This window comes from Ostrinia nubilalis, chromosome 17 (assembly GCF_963855985.1).
Source record: "Ostrinia nubilalis chromosome 17, ilOstNubi1.1, whole genome shotgun sequence".
NCBI lineage: Eukaryota > Metazoa > Arthropoda > Insecta > Lepidoptera > Crambidae > Ostrinia > Ostrinia nubilalis.
In genome coordinates, this window is record NC_087104.1 from 2802893 (window position 1) to 2817538 (window position 14646).

The window sequence follows — 14646 nt, forward strand, 5'->3', positions numbered from 1 at the left end:
GATATCCGACTGGGACGCGACCTGCATCGACATTCTCAATTTGGACCTTAAGAGATATCAGTTTTGCTATAATATAGCCTACTCTATTCTTAGTTTGGCTTTAAGGTTATCTGGAGGAGAATGCCGAATGGCAATAACTTCGCCTTATGTATTTAAGTTGTAATACTGCTGCCATGGCACTGTGTTTCTTGAAACGCTGATAGTTCGCGCCATGCGCCAAGTCTTCTTTTTATAGCAAACCTTAACATTTTTATACTTAGTATTTTTTGCCTCTATGGGATAGCTCTGGGACTGCATCTCACCTGATGGAAAGTGCTGATCAGGCTGAAAGTGGTTGAGTTTCATTCGGAATGCTCAACCACAGAGGAACGATGGCTGTCTTACCTACAATTTACCGAAAGTATAAAACAATTCTGTTTACATAGCAAGTTGTCATGGCAACAGACTTAAGTAAGATAGTGGCTAACCAGGCGAACTTGGAACAAGTCCTGCAGTGGTGACTAAAGGACTTTAACGTATAAAAGACTTTCTGTAGAACAAAATACACGTGTGTGAAGCCATTGAAAGAAGCTAGTTTAAACTCCACGTCGAGAAATTTCTTCGACTGATATTAATAGCAATAGGGAAAGACCTACATTTGCCTGAACATTGTTATGCTCTTACAACCTGTTATATCAATTAATTTAATGAACCATCGCTTTGAAGATAAACTGCGTGTGTTGTTGCACCTTTCTTTGTAAATTATGGTGCTAAATATACATGACAAACATTGTAATGGTACAGTAGGATACATTAAATTGTTCTTATTTTATCATCCTATCTTCTACTTACAGTATCTAAGAAAGTTTGGACTCTATTGGTTTCGGCAAAGGTCAAAAGGCGATGAAGATCATGGTGGCCTAAATTCTGTTCCTTTCTTTTGCAGAAGAATAGCTACTCCAAGTCCAATCCAAAGTATCACGGTGCTAGAGACATGCATGTTCATTATCATCAGGTCATTTATTTAGTTTCCAATTCAGGAGCATGACCTTCTCTAACTTACCAGAGTCAAATAGAAGATGCTTTAACTATAACGAATGTCAAAGGTCTGTCAAACTCCATACAAAAAACACCAGGAAAGGTGGTGCAACTCAAACTTAAACTTTTTTTTTCACTCCAAGCTGACCAGTCGGGTTGGGGAAGCATGACATGGTGTAACATGGCACTAAAAACTCATAAAACTCATTTATTTATGCAAGTAGGCTTTTAAAAAGCACTTTTACACATCCCAGTATTAACCCTACCACTGCTTCAGGACAATAAATGGGCCAGTGCTGAGAAGATGAAATTGTAGAAGAGCTAGTGAAATCATATTTGTGCCAAGAAAGAATCACTACTTATTATTTATGTTACATTATTTATTTACCTGACTTTACAGTTGGAAGCTGCGCAGTTATCATAATTTATATGGAAGGATTATCGCCCGTTTAATTAGTCTGTGACATTTACTGACCAAACGAAGTACACGTGGCCAGTTTGACATTTGACATTTCGTTATGTAATGTCAAATTGTTTACGTTGCATTTGCTTCTAGGTATTTCTAGGATGGTGGAAATGAAGATTTATTTAGAATAACTATCACATACATAAAATTAGAAAAAATCTTACAGTAGCCAGTACGTCAACCTACACAATAAGACAGTTAAATTGATTATGAACCTATTCCCAAAGACATTAAGTTCAGAATATATTGTAGGTTTTGTTGCGACTTGATTTGCTAGCCATACATTAACTTAAATGATCCTACAATTTATTGAAAGATAAATCAGTGCACATAAAGTACCAGTAATCTGATCCTTTAAGGCCACAGTTCAGTGGCCTCCCAAGGATGGGTGACCGTACCCTTCAGTTGAAGAGATACGGCAAGAGCATGGGAATTATAATAATACACAAAGGATGGGAACCTGGGACCTTCTGCCCCTGACCCGAATGCATCTGCCAATCGATTTTATTGAGATTGAGTTAATTAAAAACCTTGAGAGAGGAATAATGTTCAATACTCATTGAGATTGATTTAAATAAATTTTAATCGTAAATCTTAATGCAACGGCTACTGAGCCATGACGACTGCATCGTAACAAGATTCAGTTTTTATAGATTTCTAATTACTTAAAATGCGACAGTTCCTGAATTAATAGCAAAATGATGATTACATTTACTAATAAGCAAGTAATTGGTTACCCTTGATTACATTTAATATTTATTGAGATTGCGATCAAATACCTGCTTCAAATTCATTTAAAATTCACAAAAAAAACCAAAGGTTGTTATTTGTAAGGTGAGATACAGGCAAAGCGCTTCCTCGTTGTGGTTAAAAAAAATTCCATCAAAAACAACATACCTAAAATATAAATGTTTGGTGTTAGAAGAACGAGAAATGATGAAACAATTTGGGGAAAAATAAATTATAAAGCAACTGTTAAAACATAGATAAATACAAATTGGTTACGTATCTAATCTCAACATATGACCCTTTTGAAATCGAAAGCCGTAGGACAGCTAATTGCAGTTTCCCAACCAGAGGTGTGGAACCGAAGTGAAACCATTTTGAAACCCAGACCCTTATCTGACGGGTTTCCTGTGCTGCCAGTGGACACAGCTAGTAATTAACAGCAAGCCCATTTTAATCTCAGCTCAATTTAGGGCCCTCGCCCAAGTCGACTTTTTGTAGCGATGCAGTCGCGCTGCTGTAGCGCGAGTAGCGCATTGGCATCACTTCTGTTGTGCGTTGCAAATGCGACTAACGCGCGTTAGTAGCGATGCTGTATCGCGTTTATGAAATGAAAAAAGTCGCCGTTGGCTAGGGCCCTTACTCCAGAACGCACTTAACTCGCTCGATTTCGCTGTGTCGTTAAAAAGCATAGGGGATATTAACAGCAAGAGCATGTACTTTATATGACAGCTTAACTTTAAGCCAGGATGCACTCAACCTGGCTGGATTTAATTATGAACATGCAGTAATTTCAGATCTGTGTCTGTTTTCTAGTACGAAAGGGAGAATGGAATAGTTTAAATGTGCTTGACTTCATTTGATTTCTAGTACTCTATCTAATCTACTAAGTTATGTGAATTCTAGTATGTATTATGAATATTCGTATAGTTAAAAGCATCTATCATCGTCTTCTGCTTTTGAGTTCTTTAAAAAACTGTCCTACTCTTTTTCTATTTAACTGGCTGACTTTTAGCTGGCTATTGTAAACTGCTTGTCACCAAATAACACAAATAAACGTCAGAAATGATCAGTTAATCGATATTAATCCGCTGCACAGAATGTGTCAGCACCTCAGATCATAGAAGGGAATAGATGTGAAACGGGGGCGTGGCGCGTGTCTCCGCGATATGCCCAGAAACGAACATCGCCCGCGACGCCAGGTTAGTCGCGATTCAGTCGTACTGAGGAAATGTTCTCCGATATTGTTGGATAATGCGTCGTAACGTGCAATAACATAAGTGAAACGAAGAACTACAGGAACAATGAAGTCATTTACCACATGTAAGTATTGCAAATCCATTGGTATTTTGCTTATAAATAAAAAAAAAACTAAACATTTTTACGAACGAATTCAGTGCCGTGACATTTACTGCGATATCGAAATTAGTGGTGATAAAAATTCAAACACGTTGTACATTGACGATTTAGTTAGCAACCACTTTATGTCATGCGTAACTACTGCGCAATGTATTTTATTTCTTCCGATATCCACTGACGCGTGAAAATACACAGTACGGCCGCATGTGCCGGTCGTAACATGATGCAGGGCTCGTGTTCTAATACGGTTTCCTATTATCGATAAATAGAAGTAAATTATTATTTTCTATTTTCTAATTTTGAATGAAATGCTTGCGATTTTTAAGTTTTTACAAAAACAATAACAATAGTAGAAGGGATTAGTAACTGTCAACTATGTAATTACTATAAGAGCTAGTTGAAAGCCTAATATAGGCATTATTTTTGATAAACATAGGCGGTACGAATTTCGCCATAATTAAAAAGTTAATGCGCGATAGTAGTTAATAATAATTACAGTGATCCTGTTATTATTATTAAAGTAAATAATAATATATTACCAATATTGTAAATACTGGTAAAAATCGCAAGTACCTACTTAACCCATGACTTTTCATACAAACTTTGTCAGTCTATAACTTATCTATACTCCATCGATAACGACATTGAGCTTTGGTTGGGGTAAATTAATATAAGGTAACTTCATTTAGTCCCAATAATTGATTCTGAGTTTTTCGTCCATACAAAATGGAACTGACTCCTTTATGCAAAAATCGTTAAAGAACATAATAATAACGTATAATAATAAAAAGGTTTTCATACAAGCATTTTTTAAACCAATTTCGAGCCTTGCCCCCAGGATTTAAAGTATCGATATCTTATCGACTCCATTTTATCTTTCTTCTCTCTAATTGCTTTTTTCAAAGTGTGCGTCACGTCACGCGGCCATTGATTGGCCATAAGGCACGCCTTCTGGCCAATCACAGCACTTTTAAGCCGGTTGCACATGTTGTCGTAGACTCTCAGTCGCTTTGTTTTTACACAGTTGAATGTGTGTGTGGGAGCTGTGGTGGGGGAAATGTGGGGACACTGGTTCTCGTTGTAGTTACGCGCGACTTCATATCTATTCTCTTTCTATGATCTGAGGTCAGCACATTACATTAGCATACTTGACTTCTTTAGGCTGTGGCCCTTATAATTTGACAGTTGAGCCTAATTCGTCGATTGGAATCCACAGTGAAGGTTTATAAATTTGTAAGTAGGTAACCTAGCTGCATTGCTTTTTAATTATTACTTTTGGAAATAAGTTTTCCTAAATTAATTACTCTCTAGATTTGCCTGAATTTTCGATCGGGTTACAGCTAACCGTGTTTATAGACACTGGCAGCTAGTAATAGATAATTTGACACCATTCCCCAATAATTAGAAATCACATCTTTTCTAAAAAGACACTTCATTCTGGTTTTAAAAACTTAATTAATTTAAAATTACCTGTAAATTACGATTTTTTTTTTTCGCATTGTAATTGAAAAAAGGAGTTTATTTGAGGTGACAAAATAGTGACGTCACTTGCATGTAGTGCCATACAAAATCTATGGGAGAGTTTCATTTTGACAGATTTAAAAAGTACGTCAATTGATTGGTGGTGTCAAGTCAACACGTCTATTCAGTTCAACCCCCATATTATTTATTAAATGCTTCAAAATTAGCTATTGTTTACTTTTTCAATGTCATCAATAAATATCCACGAAAACTAGCATAGGTACCTAACTAATGGACATCTAAGAACCAGATGAATATTACTAAATTAGCAAACGCTTTTAAAATAGTAGTCACCATAATCGATTATGTCAGACCCCGTGAAGTGTGGCGTTCTTATTGCCTAAATACATAATGAGCAGTTCGTGTGAGAATATTACTAATTATGTGTATTTTTAACATAATGTATAAACAAATTTAGACGGCTAGAAGTAATTCAAATAATTGATCGCGAAATGTTCAACTAACACAGTCTTAACTTCCGTATTAAACGTAATATTTTCGTAATAAACTTAACCCATTTAGACCTACCGTACCCTATGTGGTACGGTATCTTTTTGGAAATATTTTGAAAAACCAAATTGTTGTTATTTTGTAAAAATGATTGTGACAGTAAGCTTAAAGTGATTATTTTACATAAAAATATTTAAAAATACGTTTTAACAAGTGGTTTCGGAAATATTTTTGAAATTCCTAGACAGAAAACAAAAAAAATATTTACAATGTATTCAAGAAGGCATATTTCATATGATTTATGGTAAATTATATTATTTATCAATTTTATTTTAAACAAATAGAGTGCTATACAGGGTGTCCCGTAATGTAACGTCAAGCCGGAACTGGGTGTTGAGGCAAGTTATGCTGGTTATCAGAAAAATATAAAAAGAAATCTATGTGGCATTTTGTCAAAATAATAGGCATTTAAAAAAAAACAAAAAAATCTACTCTCGGTGACGGTCTTTTTACTCGTGTTGCCACAAATCTTCACTTTTTCCAAATTTTTTTTTTGTTATGTAACCCTGAATAATGCTTCTTTAAATTGTTATCAAAATTACAAAACCAGCTGCTCCAGCTTGGATGAAAAAAATACATTATTCCCAAAAAATTTTTCAAAATAAAAATTTTGCCTAGTTTAAACTGACTGTACTGAAAAAAAATTGTACTACGCGATTGTGGCAAGTGACGTCATAATTTGGCGCATTTAGTAAGGATTCCAAAACGGTATAACACTTGGTTCTTGCTGTGATTGTCGTCAATTTTTGGTTTTTTGGAAATAATCCCGTTTTTAACATTATCTACCTTGGTTAAAAATTATTGTTCTAATGTGCCCAAAATTCAAGTTTCTGTGACTGACTACCGTACAGTCAGTCACAGAAACTTTTGTTATCATGACAGTAATTAGTAGTTGACATACTGTGCCAAAAGTCACACGTGCGCGCGCGCCTTTACTACCTGCTCTGCCTGCACTTGTACTTGGTAACAGGGATAATAAGGATATGAAGTTTCGGTTATGAATACGGTTACGGATATTAGAATAATATTATACCAGTTTCGGTTACGGTCACGGATATGAAATCATTTCAGATTATCCGAAAGTTTCGGATAATTTCGGTTACGGAATTATTAGAATTTCAAAAATGTAGGTATAATTCAAATAGCAAGATGCTGCGTGACCCACATAGCTACTTTATGTACCAACTAAGACGACACCTATGTATGATAAAGGTAAAACAGGCTGGCATATTAGATGGTGCCAGGGAATGCCAGACAAGATGGTAACAAATATTAAGATTTAAGGTAGGTACAATTCCGAGACGTGCCGCAACCGCAAACTGCAAAACTCTATGAAATCAGCAGCGCGGCGTTGCAGCTGCGGCGTATACTGCAGATTTCATAGAGTTTTGCAGTTTGGAATTGTACCCTTGAGACTCCGCCTTTATCCGAAACTATCCGTAACTTTTGAATCAGTTTCGGTTACGGTAATGGATATTTTTTTATTTCGGATATCCGACAGTTTCGGTTACGGTTACGGATATCCATAACATCCCTGCTTGGTAAAATGGCCCTCTCCGTCCCGCTCATACCTTTTAAAATGGCTTCTTCACCTCACTTAAGCCAGAAACTTGAATTTTGGGCACATTAGAATAATAATTTTTAACCAAGGTACATAAAGTTAAAAACGAGGTTATTTCCAAAAAACCAAAAATTGACGAGAATTACAGCAAGAATTTAATAAAAGTGTTATATCATTTTGGAATCCTTACTAAATGCGCCAAATTATAACGTCACTTGCCACACTCGCGTAGTAAAATTTTTTTTCAGTACAGTCAGTTTAAACTAGGCAAAATTTTTATTTTGAAAAATTTTTTGGGAATAATGTATTTTTTTCATCCAAGCTGGAGCAGCTGGTTTTGTAATTTTGATAACAATTTAGAGAAGCATTATTCAGGGTTACATAACAAAAAAAAAATTTGGAAAAAGTGAAGATTTGTGGCAACACGAGTAAAAAGACCGTCACCGGGAGTAGATTTTTTTGTTTTTTTTTAAATGCCTATTATTTTGACAAAATGCCACATAGATTTTTTTTTATATTTTTCTGATAACCAGAATAACTTGCCTCAACACCCAGTTCCGGCTTGACGTTACATTACGGGACACCCTGTATATCATGACTACAAAAAAAATATTATTGAGATTAATTTTGTACTATTTTTTCTAGTCTAAAATAGGTGTACCGTATAAGGTACAGTAGGTCTATGCATAAGCAAATCATGCGAGAAAATATAATTTATTTTTTAAAATTTTTCTTTGTTTAGGCTAATGATGCTGCACAATATTGCCATAATTCTTGAAAAATTAGATAATTTCAGCAAACATAAAGCAATATTGGTATTTTTCTACTGCTGTCTTGTCAGATGACCACTAATGATGATCGTCATCGATCGATTCAGGCAATAAAGATAATGTAGATGTAAATAATTACCCTCAGAGTTTTCTGCGATGGATTAGCTAATTTTCCGTCATCGTAATGTTAAATGCGGTTATTGATAGCAATAAACGTAACAAGTCAGAAGAAGCCAGGCCTTCATCAGCTATCCTCACTAACTTCGGAAAAGGCAGAAAAAAAGAACCAAATGTGGTAAGTGCCACAGAAAATGTCTTAAAAGGTATGCCAAGTGTGATACTAGTGATTATGTGATATTATTTTTATTTTATATCATACAAAAATAAATAAAAAACTTCTTTGAACAACTAGTATATTTTGCATGCATATAGACCTACTGTACCCTATATGGTACGGGCTCCCCACGGCCCCCTTTTTATGAATAATTTTTTTAAATATTTTTTTCGTGATTTTTATGCCTTCCTTTGTCAGTTCTAGCTGAAAAATCCATTTTTATTTACAAAATTAATTATCGGTCTAAATGGGTTAAATAATATAAAAACCAACCAAATAACTACAAGCAAAAACAATGAACGAGCTAATACTTCATTACAACTACATTAAGGCTGAGTGCATGAGTTGCACGGTTGCACCATCTTACTAACTTTAACAAATGTCAAAAATCTGTCAAAATCCATACAAAAGCACCGGTAATTGTTAGTTTCGGTTAAAGTAAGCTGGTGCAACTCAGCCTAATGTCACAGTTTTTAACTCTATGTTACTTATCGTCATTTTCATAAAGAAAGAAAGAAAAAACATTTATTTGGTACCAAAAAATAAAATCAAGAATTGAGATTTCATTCTTGAGTGCTCTTTGCTCTTGGAGAAGTTGATGCAATGATACTGTCTTCCTTGAGTAGAAGAGGAGCACGCTCAAGCTGAAAATCTCAATCAATCGGGTCATTGACTAACAAATCAAATCAAGATGTTTGACACTTATATTTGCAACGCCCCAATTTCAATAGTAATCCAATAATTGTAATTCCAAACGCCTCTCGCGCCTTCGCGGCCATAATCGGACCGCAAGTAGACCGACGTTTACACAATATACTTGTAAATAATACTGGAATGAGCAGTTTGCATACTTAGTACGATCTTTGAGTCAATATTTGTATGTTTAGATAAGTATTATTTGCTTAAACTATAGTAGGTATTGACGAAGAAGTAGAGCTAAATGTGGTGACATTTTATAAATAAATGTACAGTCGATAAAGACACGATTTCGAAAAGAAAATGAAGCGCTGACATCATTTTCACTTTATTGAAAAGAAAACAAGATCTTTATTTTTCATACAAAAATCAAAAAGTAGTAACTACCTACCTAACAATAAACTAAACGTTGGTAGTGATTTATGCTGATTAATAATATAAATAAATAAAATAAAAATAAAATAAAAATATCAAAAAGGCGCTCGCTTGCGTGCTTTTCTTTCCTCTTCCATCATGACATTATCATCATATTCACATTGTTGACGAATTTACTTTCTATGTATGAATGAAAATTATAAAAGTGTGACAAATTAACAATAACCCTTTAACCCTGCCCTGTACTACTAACTACCAATATCGTACAATTGATTCAAATCACTGACAGCGCATTATCTAAATTTCACTTACACCGCCAATAAATCCCAATCTTGGAGATGCTATCTGCCGGAAACGTTAAATGGATGCAGCTAAAGTCTAGACGTATCATTAAACTGTGTCACTATTGTCTCGGTGCATCGCAGTTAGGCTAGGAACACACTGGTACACACGCACATCAAGTTAAACACCGTCATCACCATCACCATTATCATCATCATCAGTTCATTTAGTCTCCACTGCAGGACGAGTATAACGCTCTCTAATTTAGCAGATGCAAATGGAAAGTTTGGTCTACACTCCCTACGCTGGCCAGAAGAGTTGAAGAGGTGGACTGTGGCATCAAGTAGTTTTAATAAGTGTATAGTCTGATGACCCTTAACTGTATATTCTGCACCAAGCTATAACGCCAACTAGAAAAATATCTCAGTAAGTGGCAGTGGGCACGTAGCTCGTAAAACTGATGGAAGCAGAGAAAACTTGTAGATGTGAAATATGTAGACCTGTCTAGTCTGCCACTCGGTGAACTGATGACCAGTCGTTGTAGAATTTCCTGCCTACGAATATCCAGATTTCATACAAGGCCTTCAAGACTCGAATACAACTTTATGCATCTTCTGGAAAAGTTTGCTCTATCATAAGGGAGTTGCAGCCTTCTTCTTATGACCCACCACTTCATTTGTCGTAATGAATGCTGGATCCTTACACAACTTGCCCAAACAAAAAGCGCACTTGTGAGTATCCTGCCTTAAAGCAATGCAACTATATTAAGAGGCATATTAAAATAATGCTTATGCCTCTGGACATTAAGGCACAAATAGCAACATGACTGTTTCGTAGAGATGGGACGATAACCGCGAGTTATCACTGACTTTCACCCGTCAACCGTAAAGGTCTATGTCTACTGCGATGGTTTAGAGGCGATAAAATTGACGTGCTGACAATTTACTGCTCGGTTGATACGAATAAAATTTACTTCCAATATCTTAACACCTTAAAGTTACGGCTTGGAAAAGTGAATCTGACACTTCAGCGCTGAATGCACTCTGTGACATCATAAAAGTGTAATAAAATGATAACTGTTTTACATTTGCTCTAGTAGCAGCCATAAGTTGCTTCATACAATTTTAATAATACCGACAACATTTATCTCAAATATGCAGCTTTTATAGTTTCATCATCATCATCATCAACAGCCCTTTACAGTCTACTGCTGGGCTATGAGCCTCCTTCACTATAGTGGAGGGTGTATAGCTTATTTAACCGTAACATATAAAGCCAGTAAGAGTAGGTATAGGAATGTAGACCTAAGTACGAAATACCTTTTATTAATCCTTAACTTAACTAACCTCATCCATACTTAACATGTGCTAGTTTTCAAAAGGCTCTATCATAAACGAGCAGCAAATAAACTTGTAAACTACTGGTTTCGACCTTAAATTGAAACATTAACTGGCCGTAAACTTAGCTTCGAATCGCTTGTACCGCTACCCAGCAGATAGCGAGCCTAACTTAACTGTAACTTAAGGTTACTGATTAGGATAACTGAGAGCTTACAGCTAACGTTTAGATAAGTGGTCTTGCGCAGAGTAACGGCTTTTAAGGATTTTTAATGGATTTTTAAATGAAATACTTTTACAGTTTTGAATTGTCTATCCTTTTAACGCTTTATAGGTTTTTAACAGTTGATGATTAAGGATTTTTATCGTTATGTGGATTTTAAGAGGTGTTAGTGGATTTTAAGTTTTAAGTTGATGCTTTTTTGGGAGTGTTAATGATAGTTTAGGGTTAATAGAATCGTTAAATTTTAATAATGTCTTTACAACAAAAAATGTCTTTAAAGAAATTATAACTTTGGGCCAACCTTGGATGATTAGCTTGACTTTTTAAATATTATTTCAGCGAAATTTTAACTTTATCTCATGCAGCTTTAAAGCGAATATTGCCTATTTCATAAATTTTTGAACTATCCTTTTGTGTAAACTCATTACTTGCATTTAACATGTAAATTATAAGACAGTTTTTGTCGCGTGACGTCTCACCATACCTTGACTAATTTATTTGTCCTGCCCCACCGGCCTTAGATTGCCTGGTATCTCCGAATATATTTGTCTCTTTTACTCCCTTTGATACGGTAACATGAGTGAAAAAGACGGACAGATTAAGTTGACAAATTTTATAGTCACCAAAGGCAAGATTTCCCAAACTTTTAGCTCTACTTCACCCCACATTTCAGTATTTAAGACCCAAACTCTTTACATAGTAATTAATTTATTAATAAAAAACATAAAAAAATGTACAAAAGAAGATAATATTATTATGTATTTATTAATTTGGTATAATTAAGGTGTGTTTCTTGACAAAAAAAATAATTTAGTTGATAGAGTTCAATTTATAACTTAAATTCTTTCTTTATCTCAAGTAGACTTTGATCAAAGTTACATTCTTATGAGAGCATGACTACCTTTCTTATGAGAGCACGGAGACACGCATTGCGAGACCCATCTCATAATAATGTCTCTACCCACATTCGCACTTTATATTATGTACGAGTAAGAACTGAGAATACTTTAACTGACGTACCCAAGGGGTTCACACACCACTTTGAGAACCACTGCCTAACGTTGGAATTGTAAAAATCAGTCCTTTAAGTGATTGCATCAAAGTACGCACTTAGTGCGTTGTTTATTTGTTATTGGAGTAGTGCGTGTCGAATACAAATTAACGCGAAGAATTTGACGTTCGTTGTTGACTCTACCTGTTTTTTAATTTGATGTGCTAGGGTTTTTAAGTTATTTTTAGGTAGATACCTAAATAGATAACACTTAATTGTAGGCATATCACACAAAACAAGAATAGAGAAGACAGAAATACACAAAAGAGACCTCACAATGCAGGCTGTTTTATCGCTATGAAGCGATCTCTTCCAGAGGACGATTGTTAAAATAAAAAGGGGAAGGCGGTGAACTAGTTAAATAATGGTTAATTTCTTCAGTTTTTGCAAAAAACAATAGTTATTTACTTCTTAGACTGACCACCTAATTTTAACGGTTACTACATACATAACGATAACCGGTTCTTTTTGTATGGAGTTTGACAGATTTTTGACTTTTGTGAAAGTCAAAGTAAGATGGTGCAACCCAGCCTTTAGAATTCATGAGTCGCCATAAGCATTGAAGCATAAAAATATACGGCAGCGAACTAAAAAACATATTACGAAACAATATATTTTTTTCATTTTCATAATTACATAAAAAATACATTACAGTGAAATTAATACTCGTAATTTTAGACAAGCAATTTCGAACTGTCAAGTTGTCGATTAATTGAATTTTGAGCAATATTCCGTCGAATTCTATTTCTTAATTAACTTGTTTCTTTCAGCTTTCAATTTTATTGAAAAAATAAGTAGAGCAGTGTAACCAGTTATGCCTGTTCATGCAACGAGTTATGTTACTTATGTTATAGATGGCACATTAAGCTATAAACTAGAGCACCTAATAATGTACATGTAAAGAAGCGATTTCGTTACTAAAATGTATGTCTAATGAAGTCTAATGAAGATGATATACACCTCTTTATAATTATTTTCAAACGAGAATATTCCATAATAATTATTACAGTTACTCCGTGACTATTGCGCTTGCAACAGTGCCGAAATATCGGATATTCGAAATTAAGGTACATGGTAGCAACGCACCTGTAACGCCCCTGGGTCTGCGGGTGTCTATGGGCGACGGTAATCACTTACCATCAGGTGATCCGTCTGCTCGTTTGCCTCCTGTCACATAAAAAAAAACCCCGTCAATAATAAATTAATAAATTAACTGGTGTTTTTTGTACGGACTTTGACAGATTTTTAACGTTTGTCAAAGTTAAAGTAAGATGGTGCAACCCAGTCTAAGAGAATATTCAGATTCTGTTTTTAACCAACTTCAAAAAGGAGGTTATTAATTTGGTTCTATGATTTTTTTTTATCCATCGGTAACGCTTATACATTAATTTCATCTCAATAGAATTACTAGAATGATTTTAGGAAACCATAACGTCATTTTATTTTATTTATCTGTTCTATCACAGATCGTATCCAGCAGGAAGGATAAGGTTATGGTTTCCGGAGCCAGTCTCAAAACTTAGATCTGGACTCTGATAACTGAAGACATTAAACTTAATAATAATGTGGGTAGAGTTTGGTAGGTTGGGTAAGATAGACGACTTCGGTGACATTTCATCCGCCAAAATTTCTACGGAGGTTTATATCTCTAAAAGAACCTCTGTTGAAGACTGGTCAGTCTCTGAAAGAAAAGAAAGAAAAATCGTTATTTGAAAACAGCTAAAAGAGAATAACACGCAAAATATTTCAATATTTACTTGACACTGGCTAGTACAAATGGTAAGAAGCCATAATCCAAAAAATATAAAAAAATTAAACCAACACTCTAAATTCAAATTCAAACTTGAAAAAAAAACAAAAGTGCTTCAGAGCTTGTTTTTAAAAAAAAAGACATGACAAGACATACTTACGAGTAGCGCGTAGGTTACCTATATTTTCTTTAAATCCAACGCACAGTAGTATAATCCTATTTACTAAAAACAACATAATTTTCGGAAAACCGAGTGGGTGGCTCCATTTAAACGACATATTAATTGCCTCTTGAGTTTTGACTCATCCAACTCCGCAACGATGGTTATAAATCTCAAGATGCTTTATTGCACGCCTGAAATTATTACAGAATAATTTACAATGCACGTCTGTATTTCCAAGACGTGTAATATTTAATTGTATTCTGGCAACGCATAAATCTCAGATGTAAAGATATACTGCTTATTTATTTGTAAAAGACAATTTTACAGCCGTTCAATCAAACGTTGGCGTGAAAAAGAAACAAAAACGAATTGTAAAAGACAATATTTATTACAGAATATTCCATAAATCAATAGGACACTTAAATATTTTAAGGGAATATAATAAATCATTGAGGAACATTATTTATGATGGTGAAGATAAAAGTCTACGTACAAAGCGGGATTA

General features: G+C 34.7%; 1 protein-coding gene across 3 annotated transcripts in view; it reads left to right on the top strand.

Annotated features, from left to right (window-relative positions):
- LOC135079822 (phospholipid phosphatase 2-like) overlaps positions 1-14646 on the top strand; it is a 130921-nt gene that overhangs the window by 108545 nt on the left and 7730 nt on the right. The gene's annotated exons all lie outside the window — the stretch shown is intronic.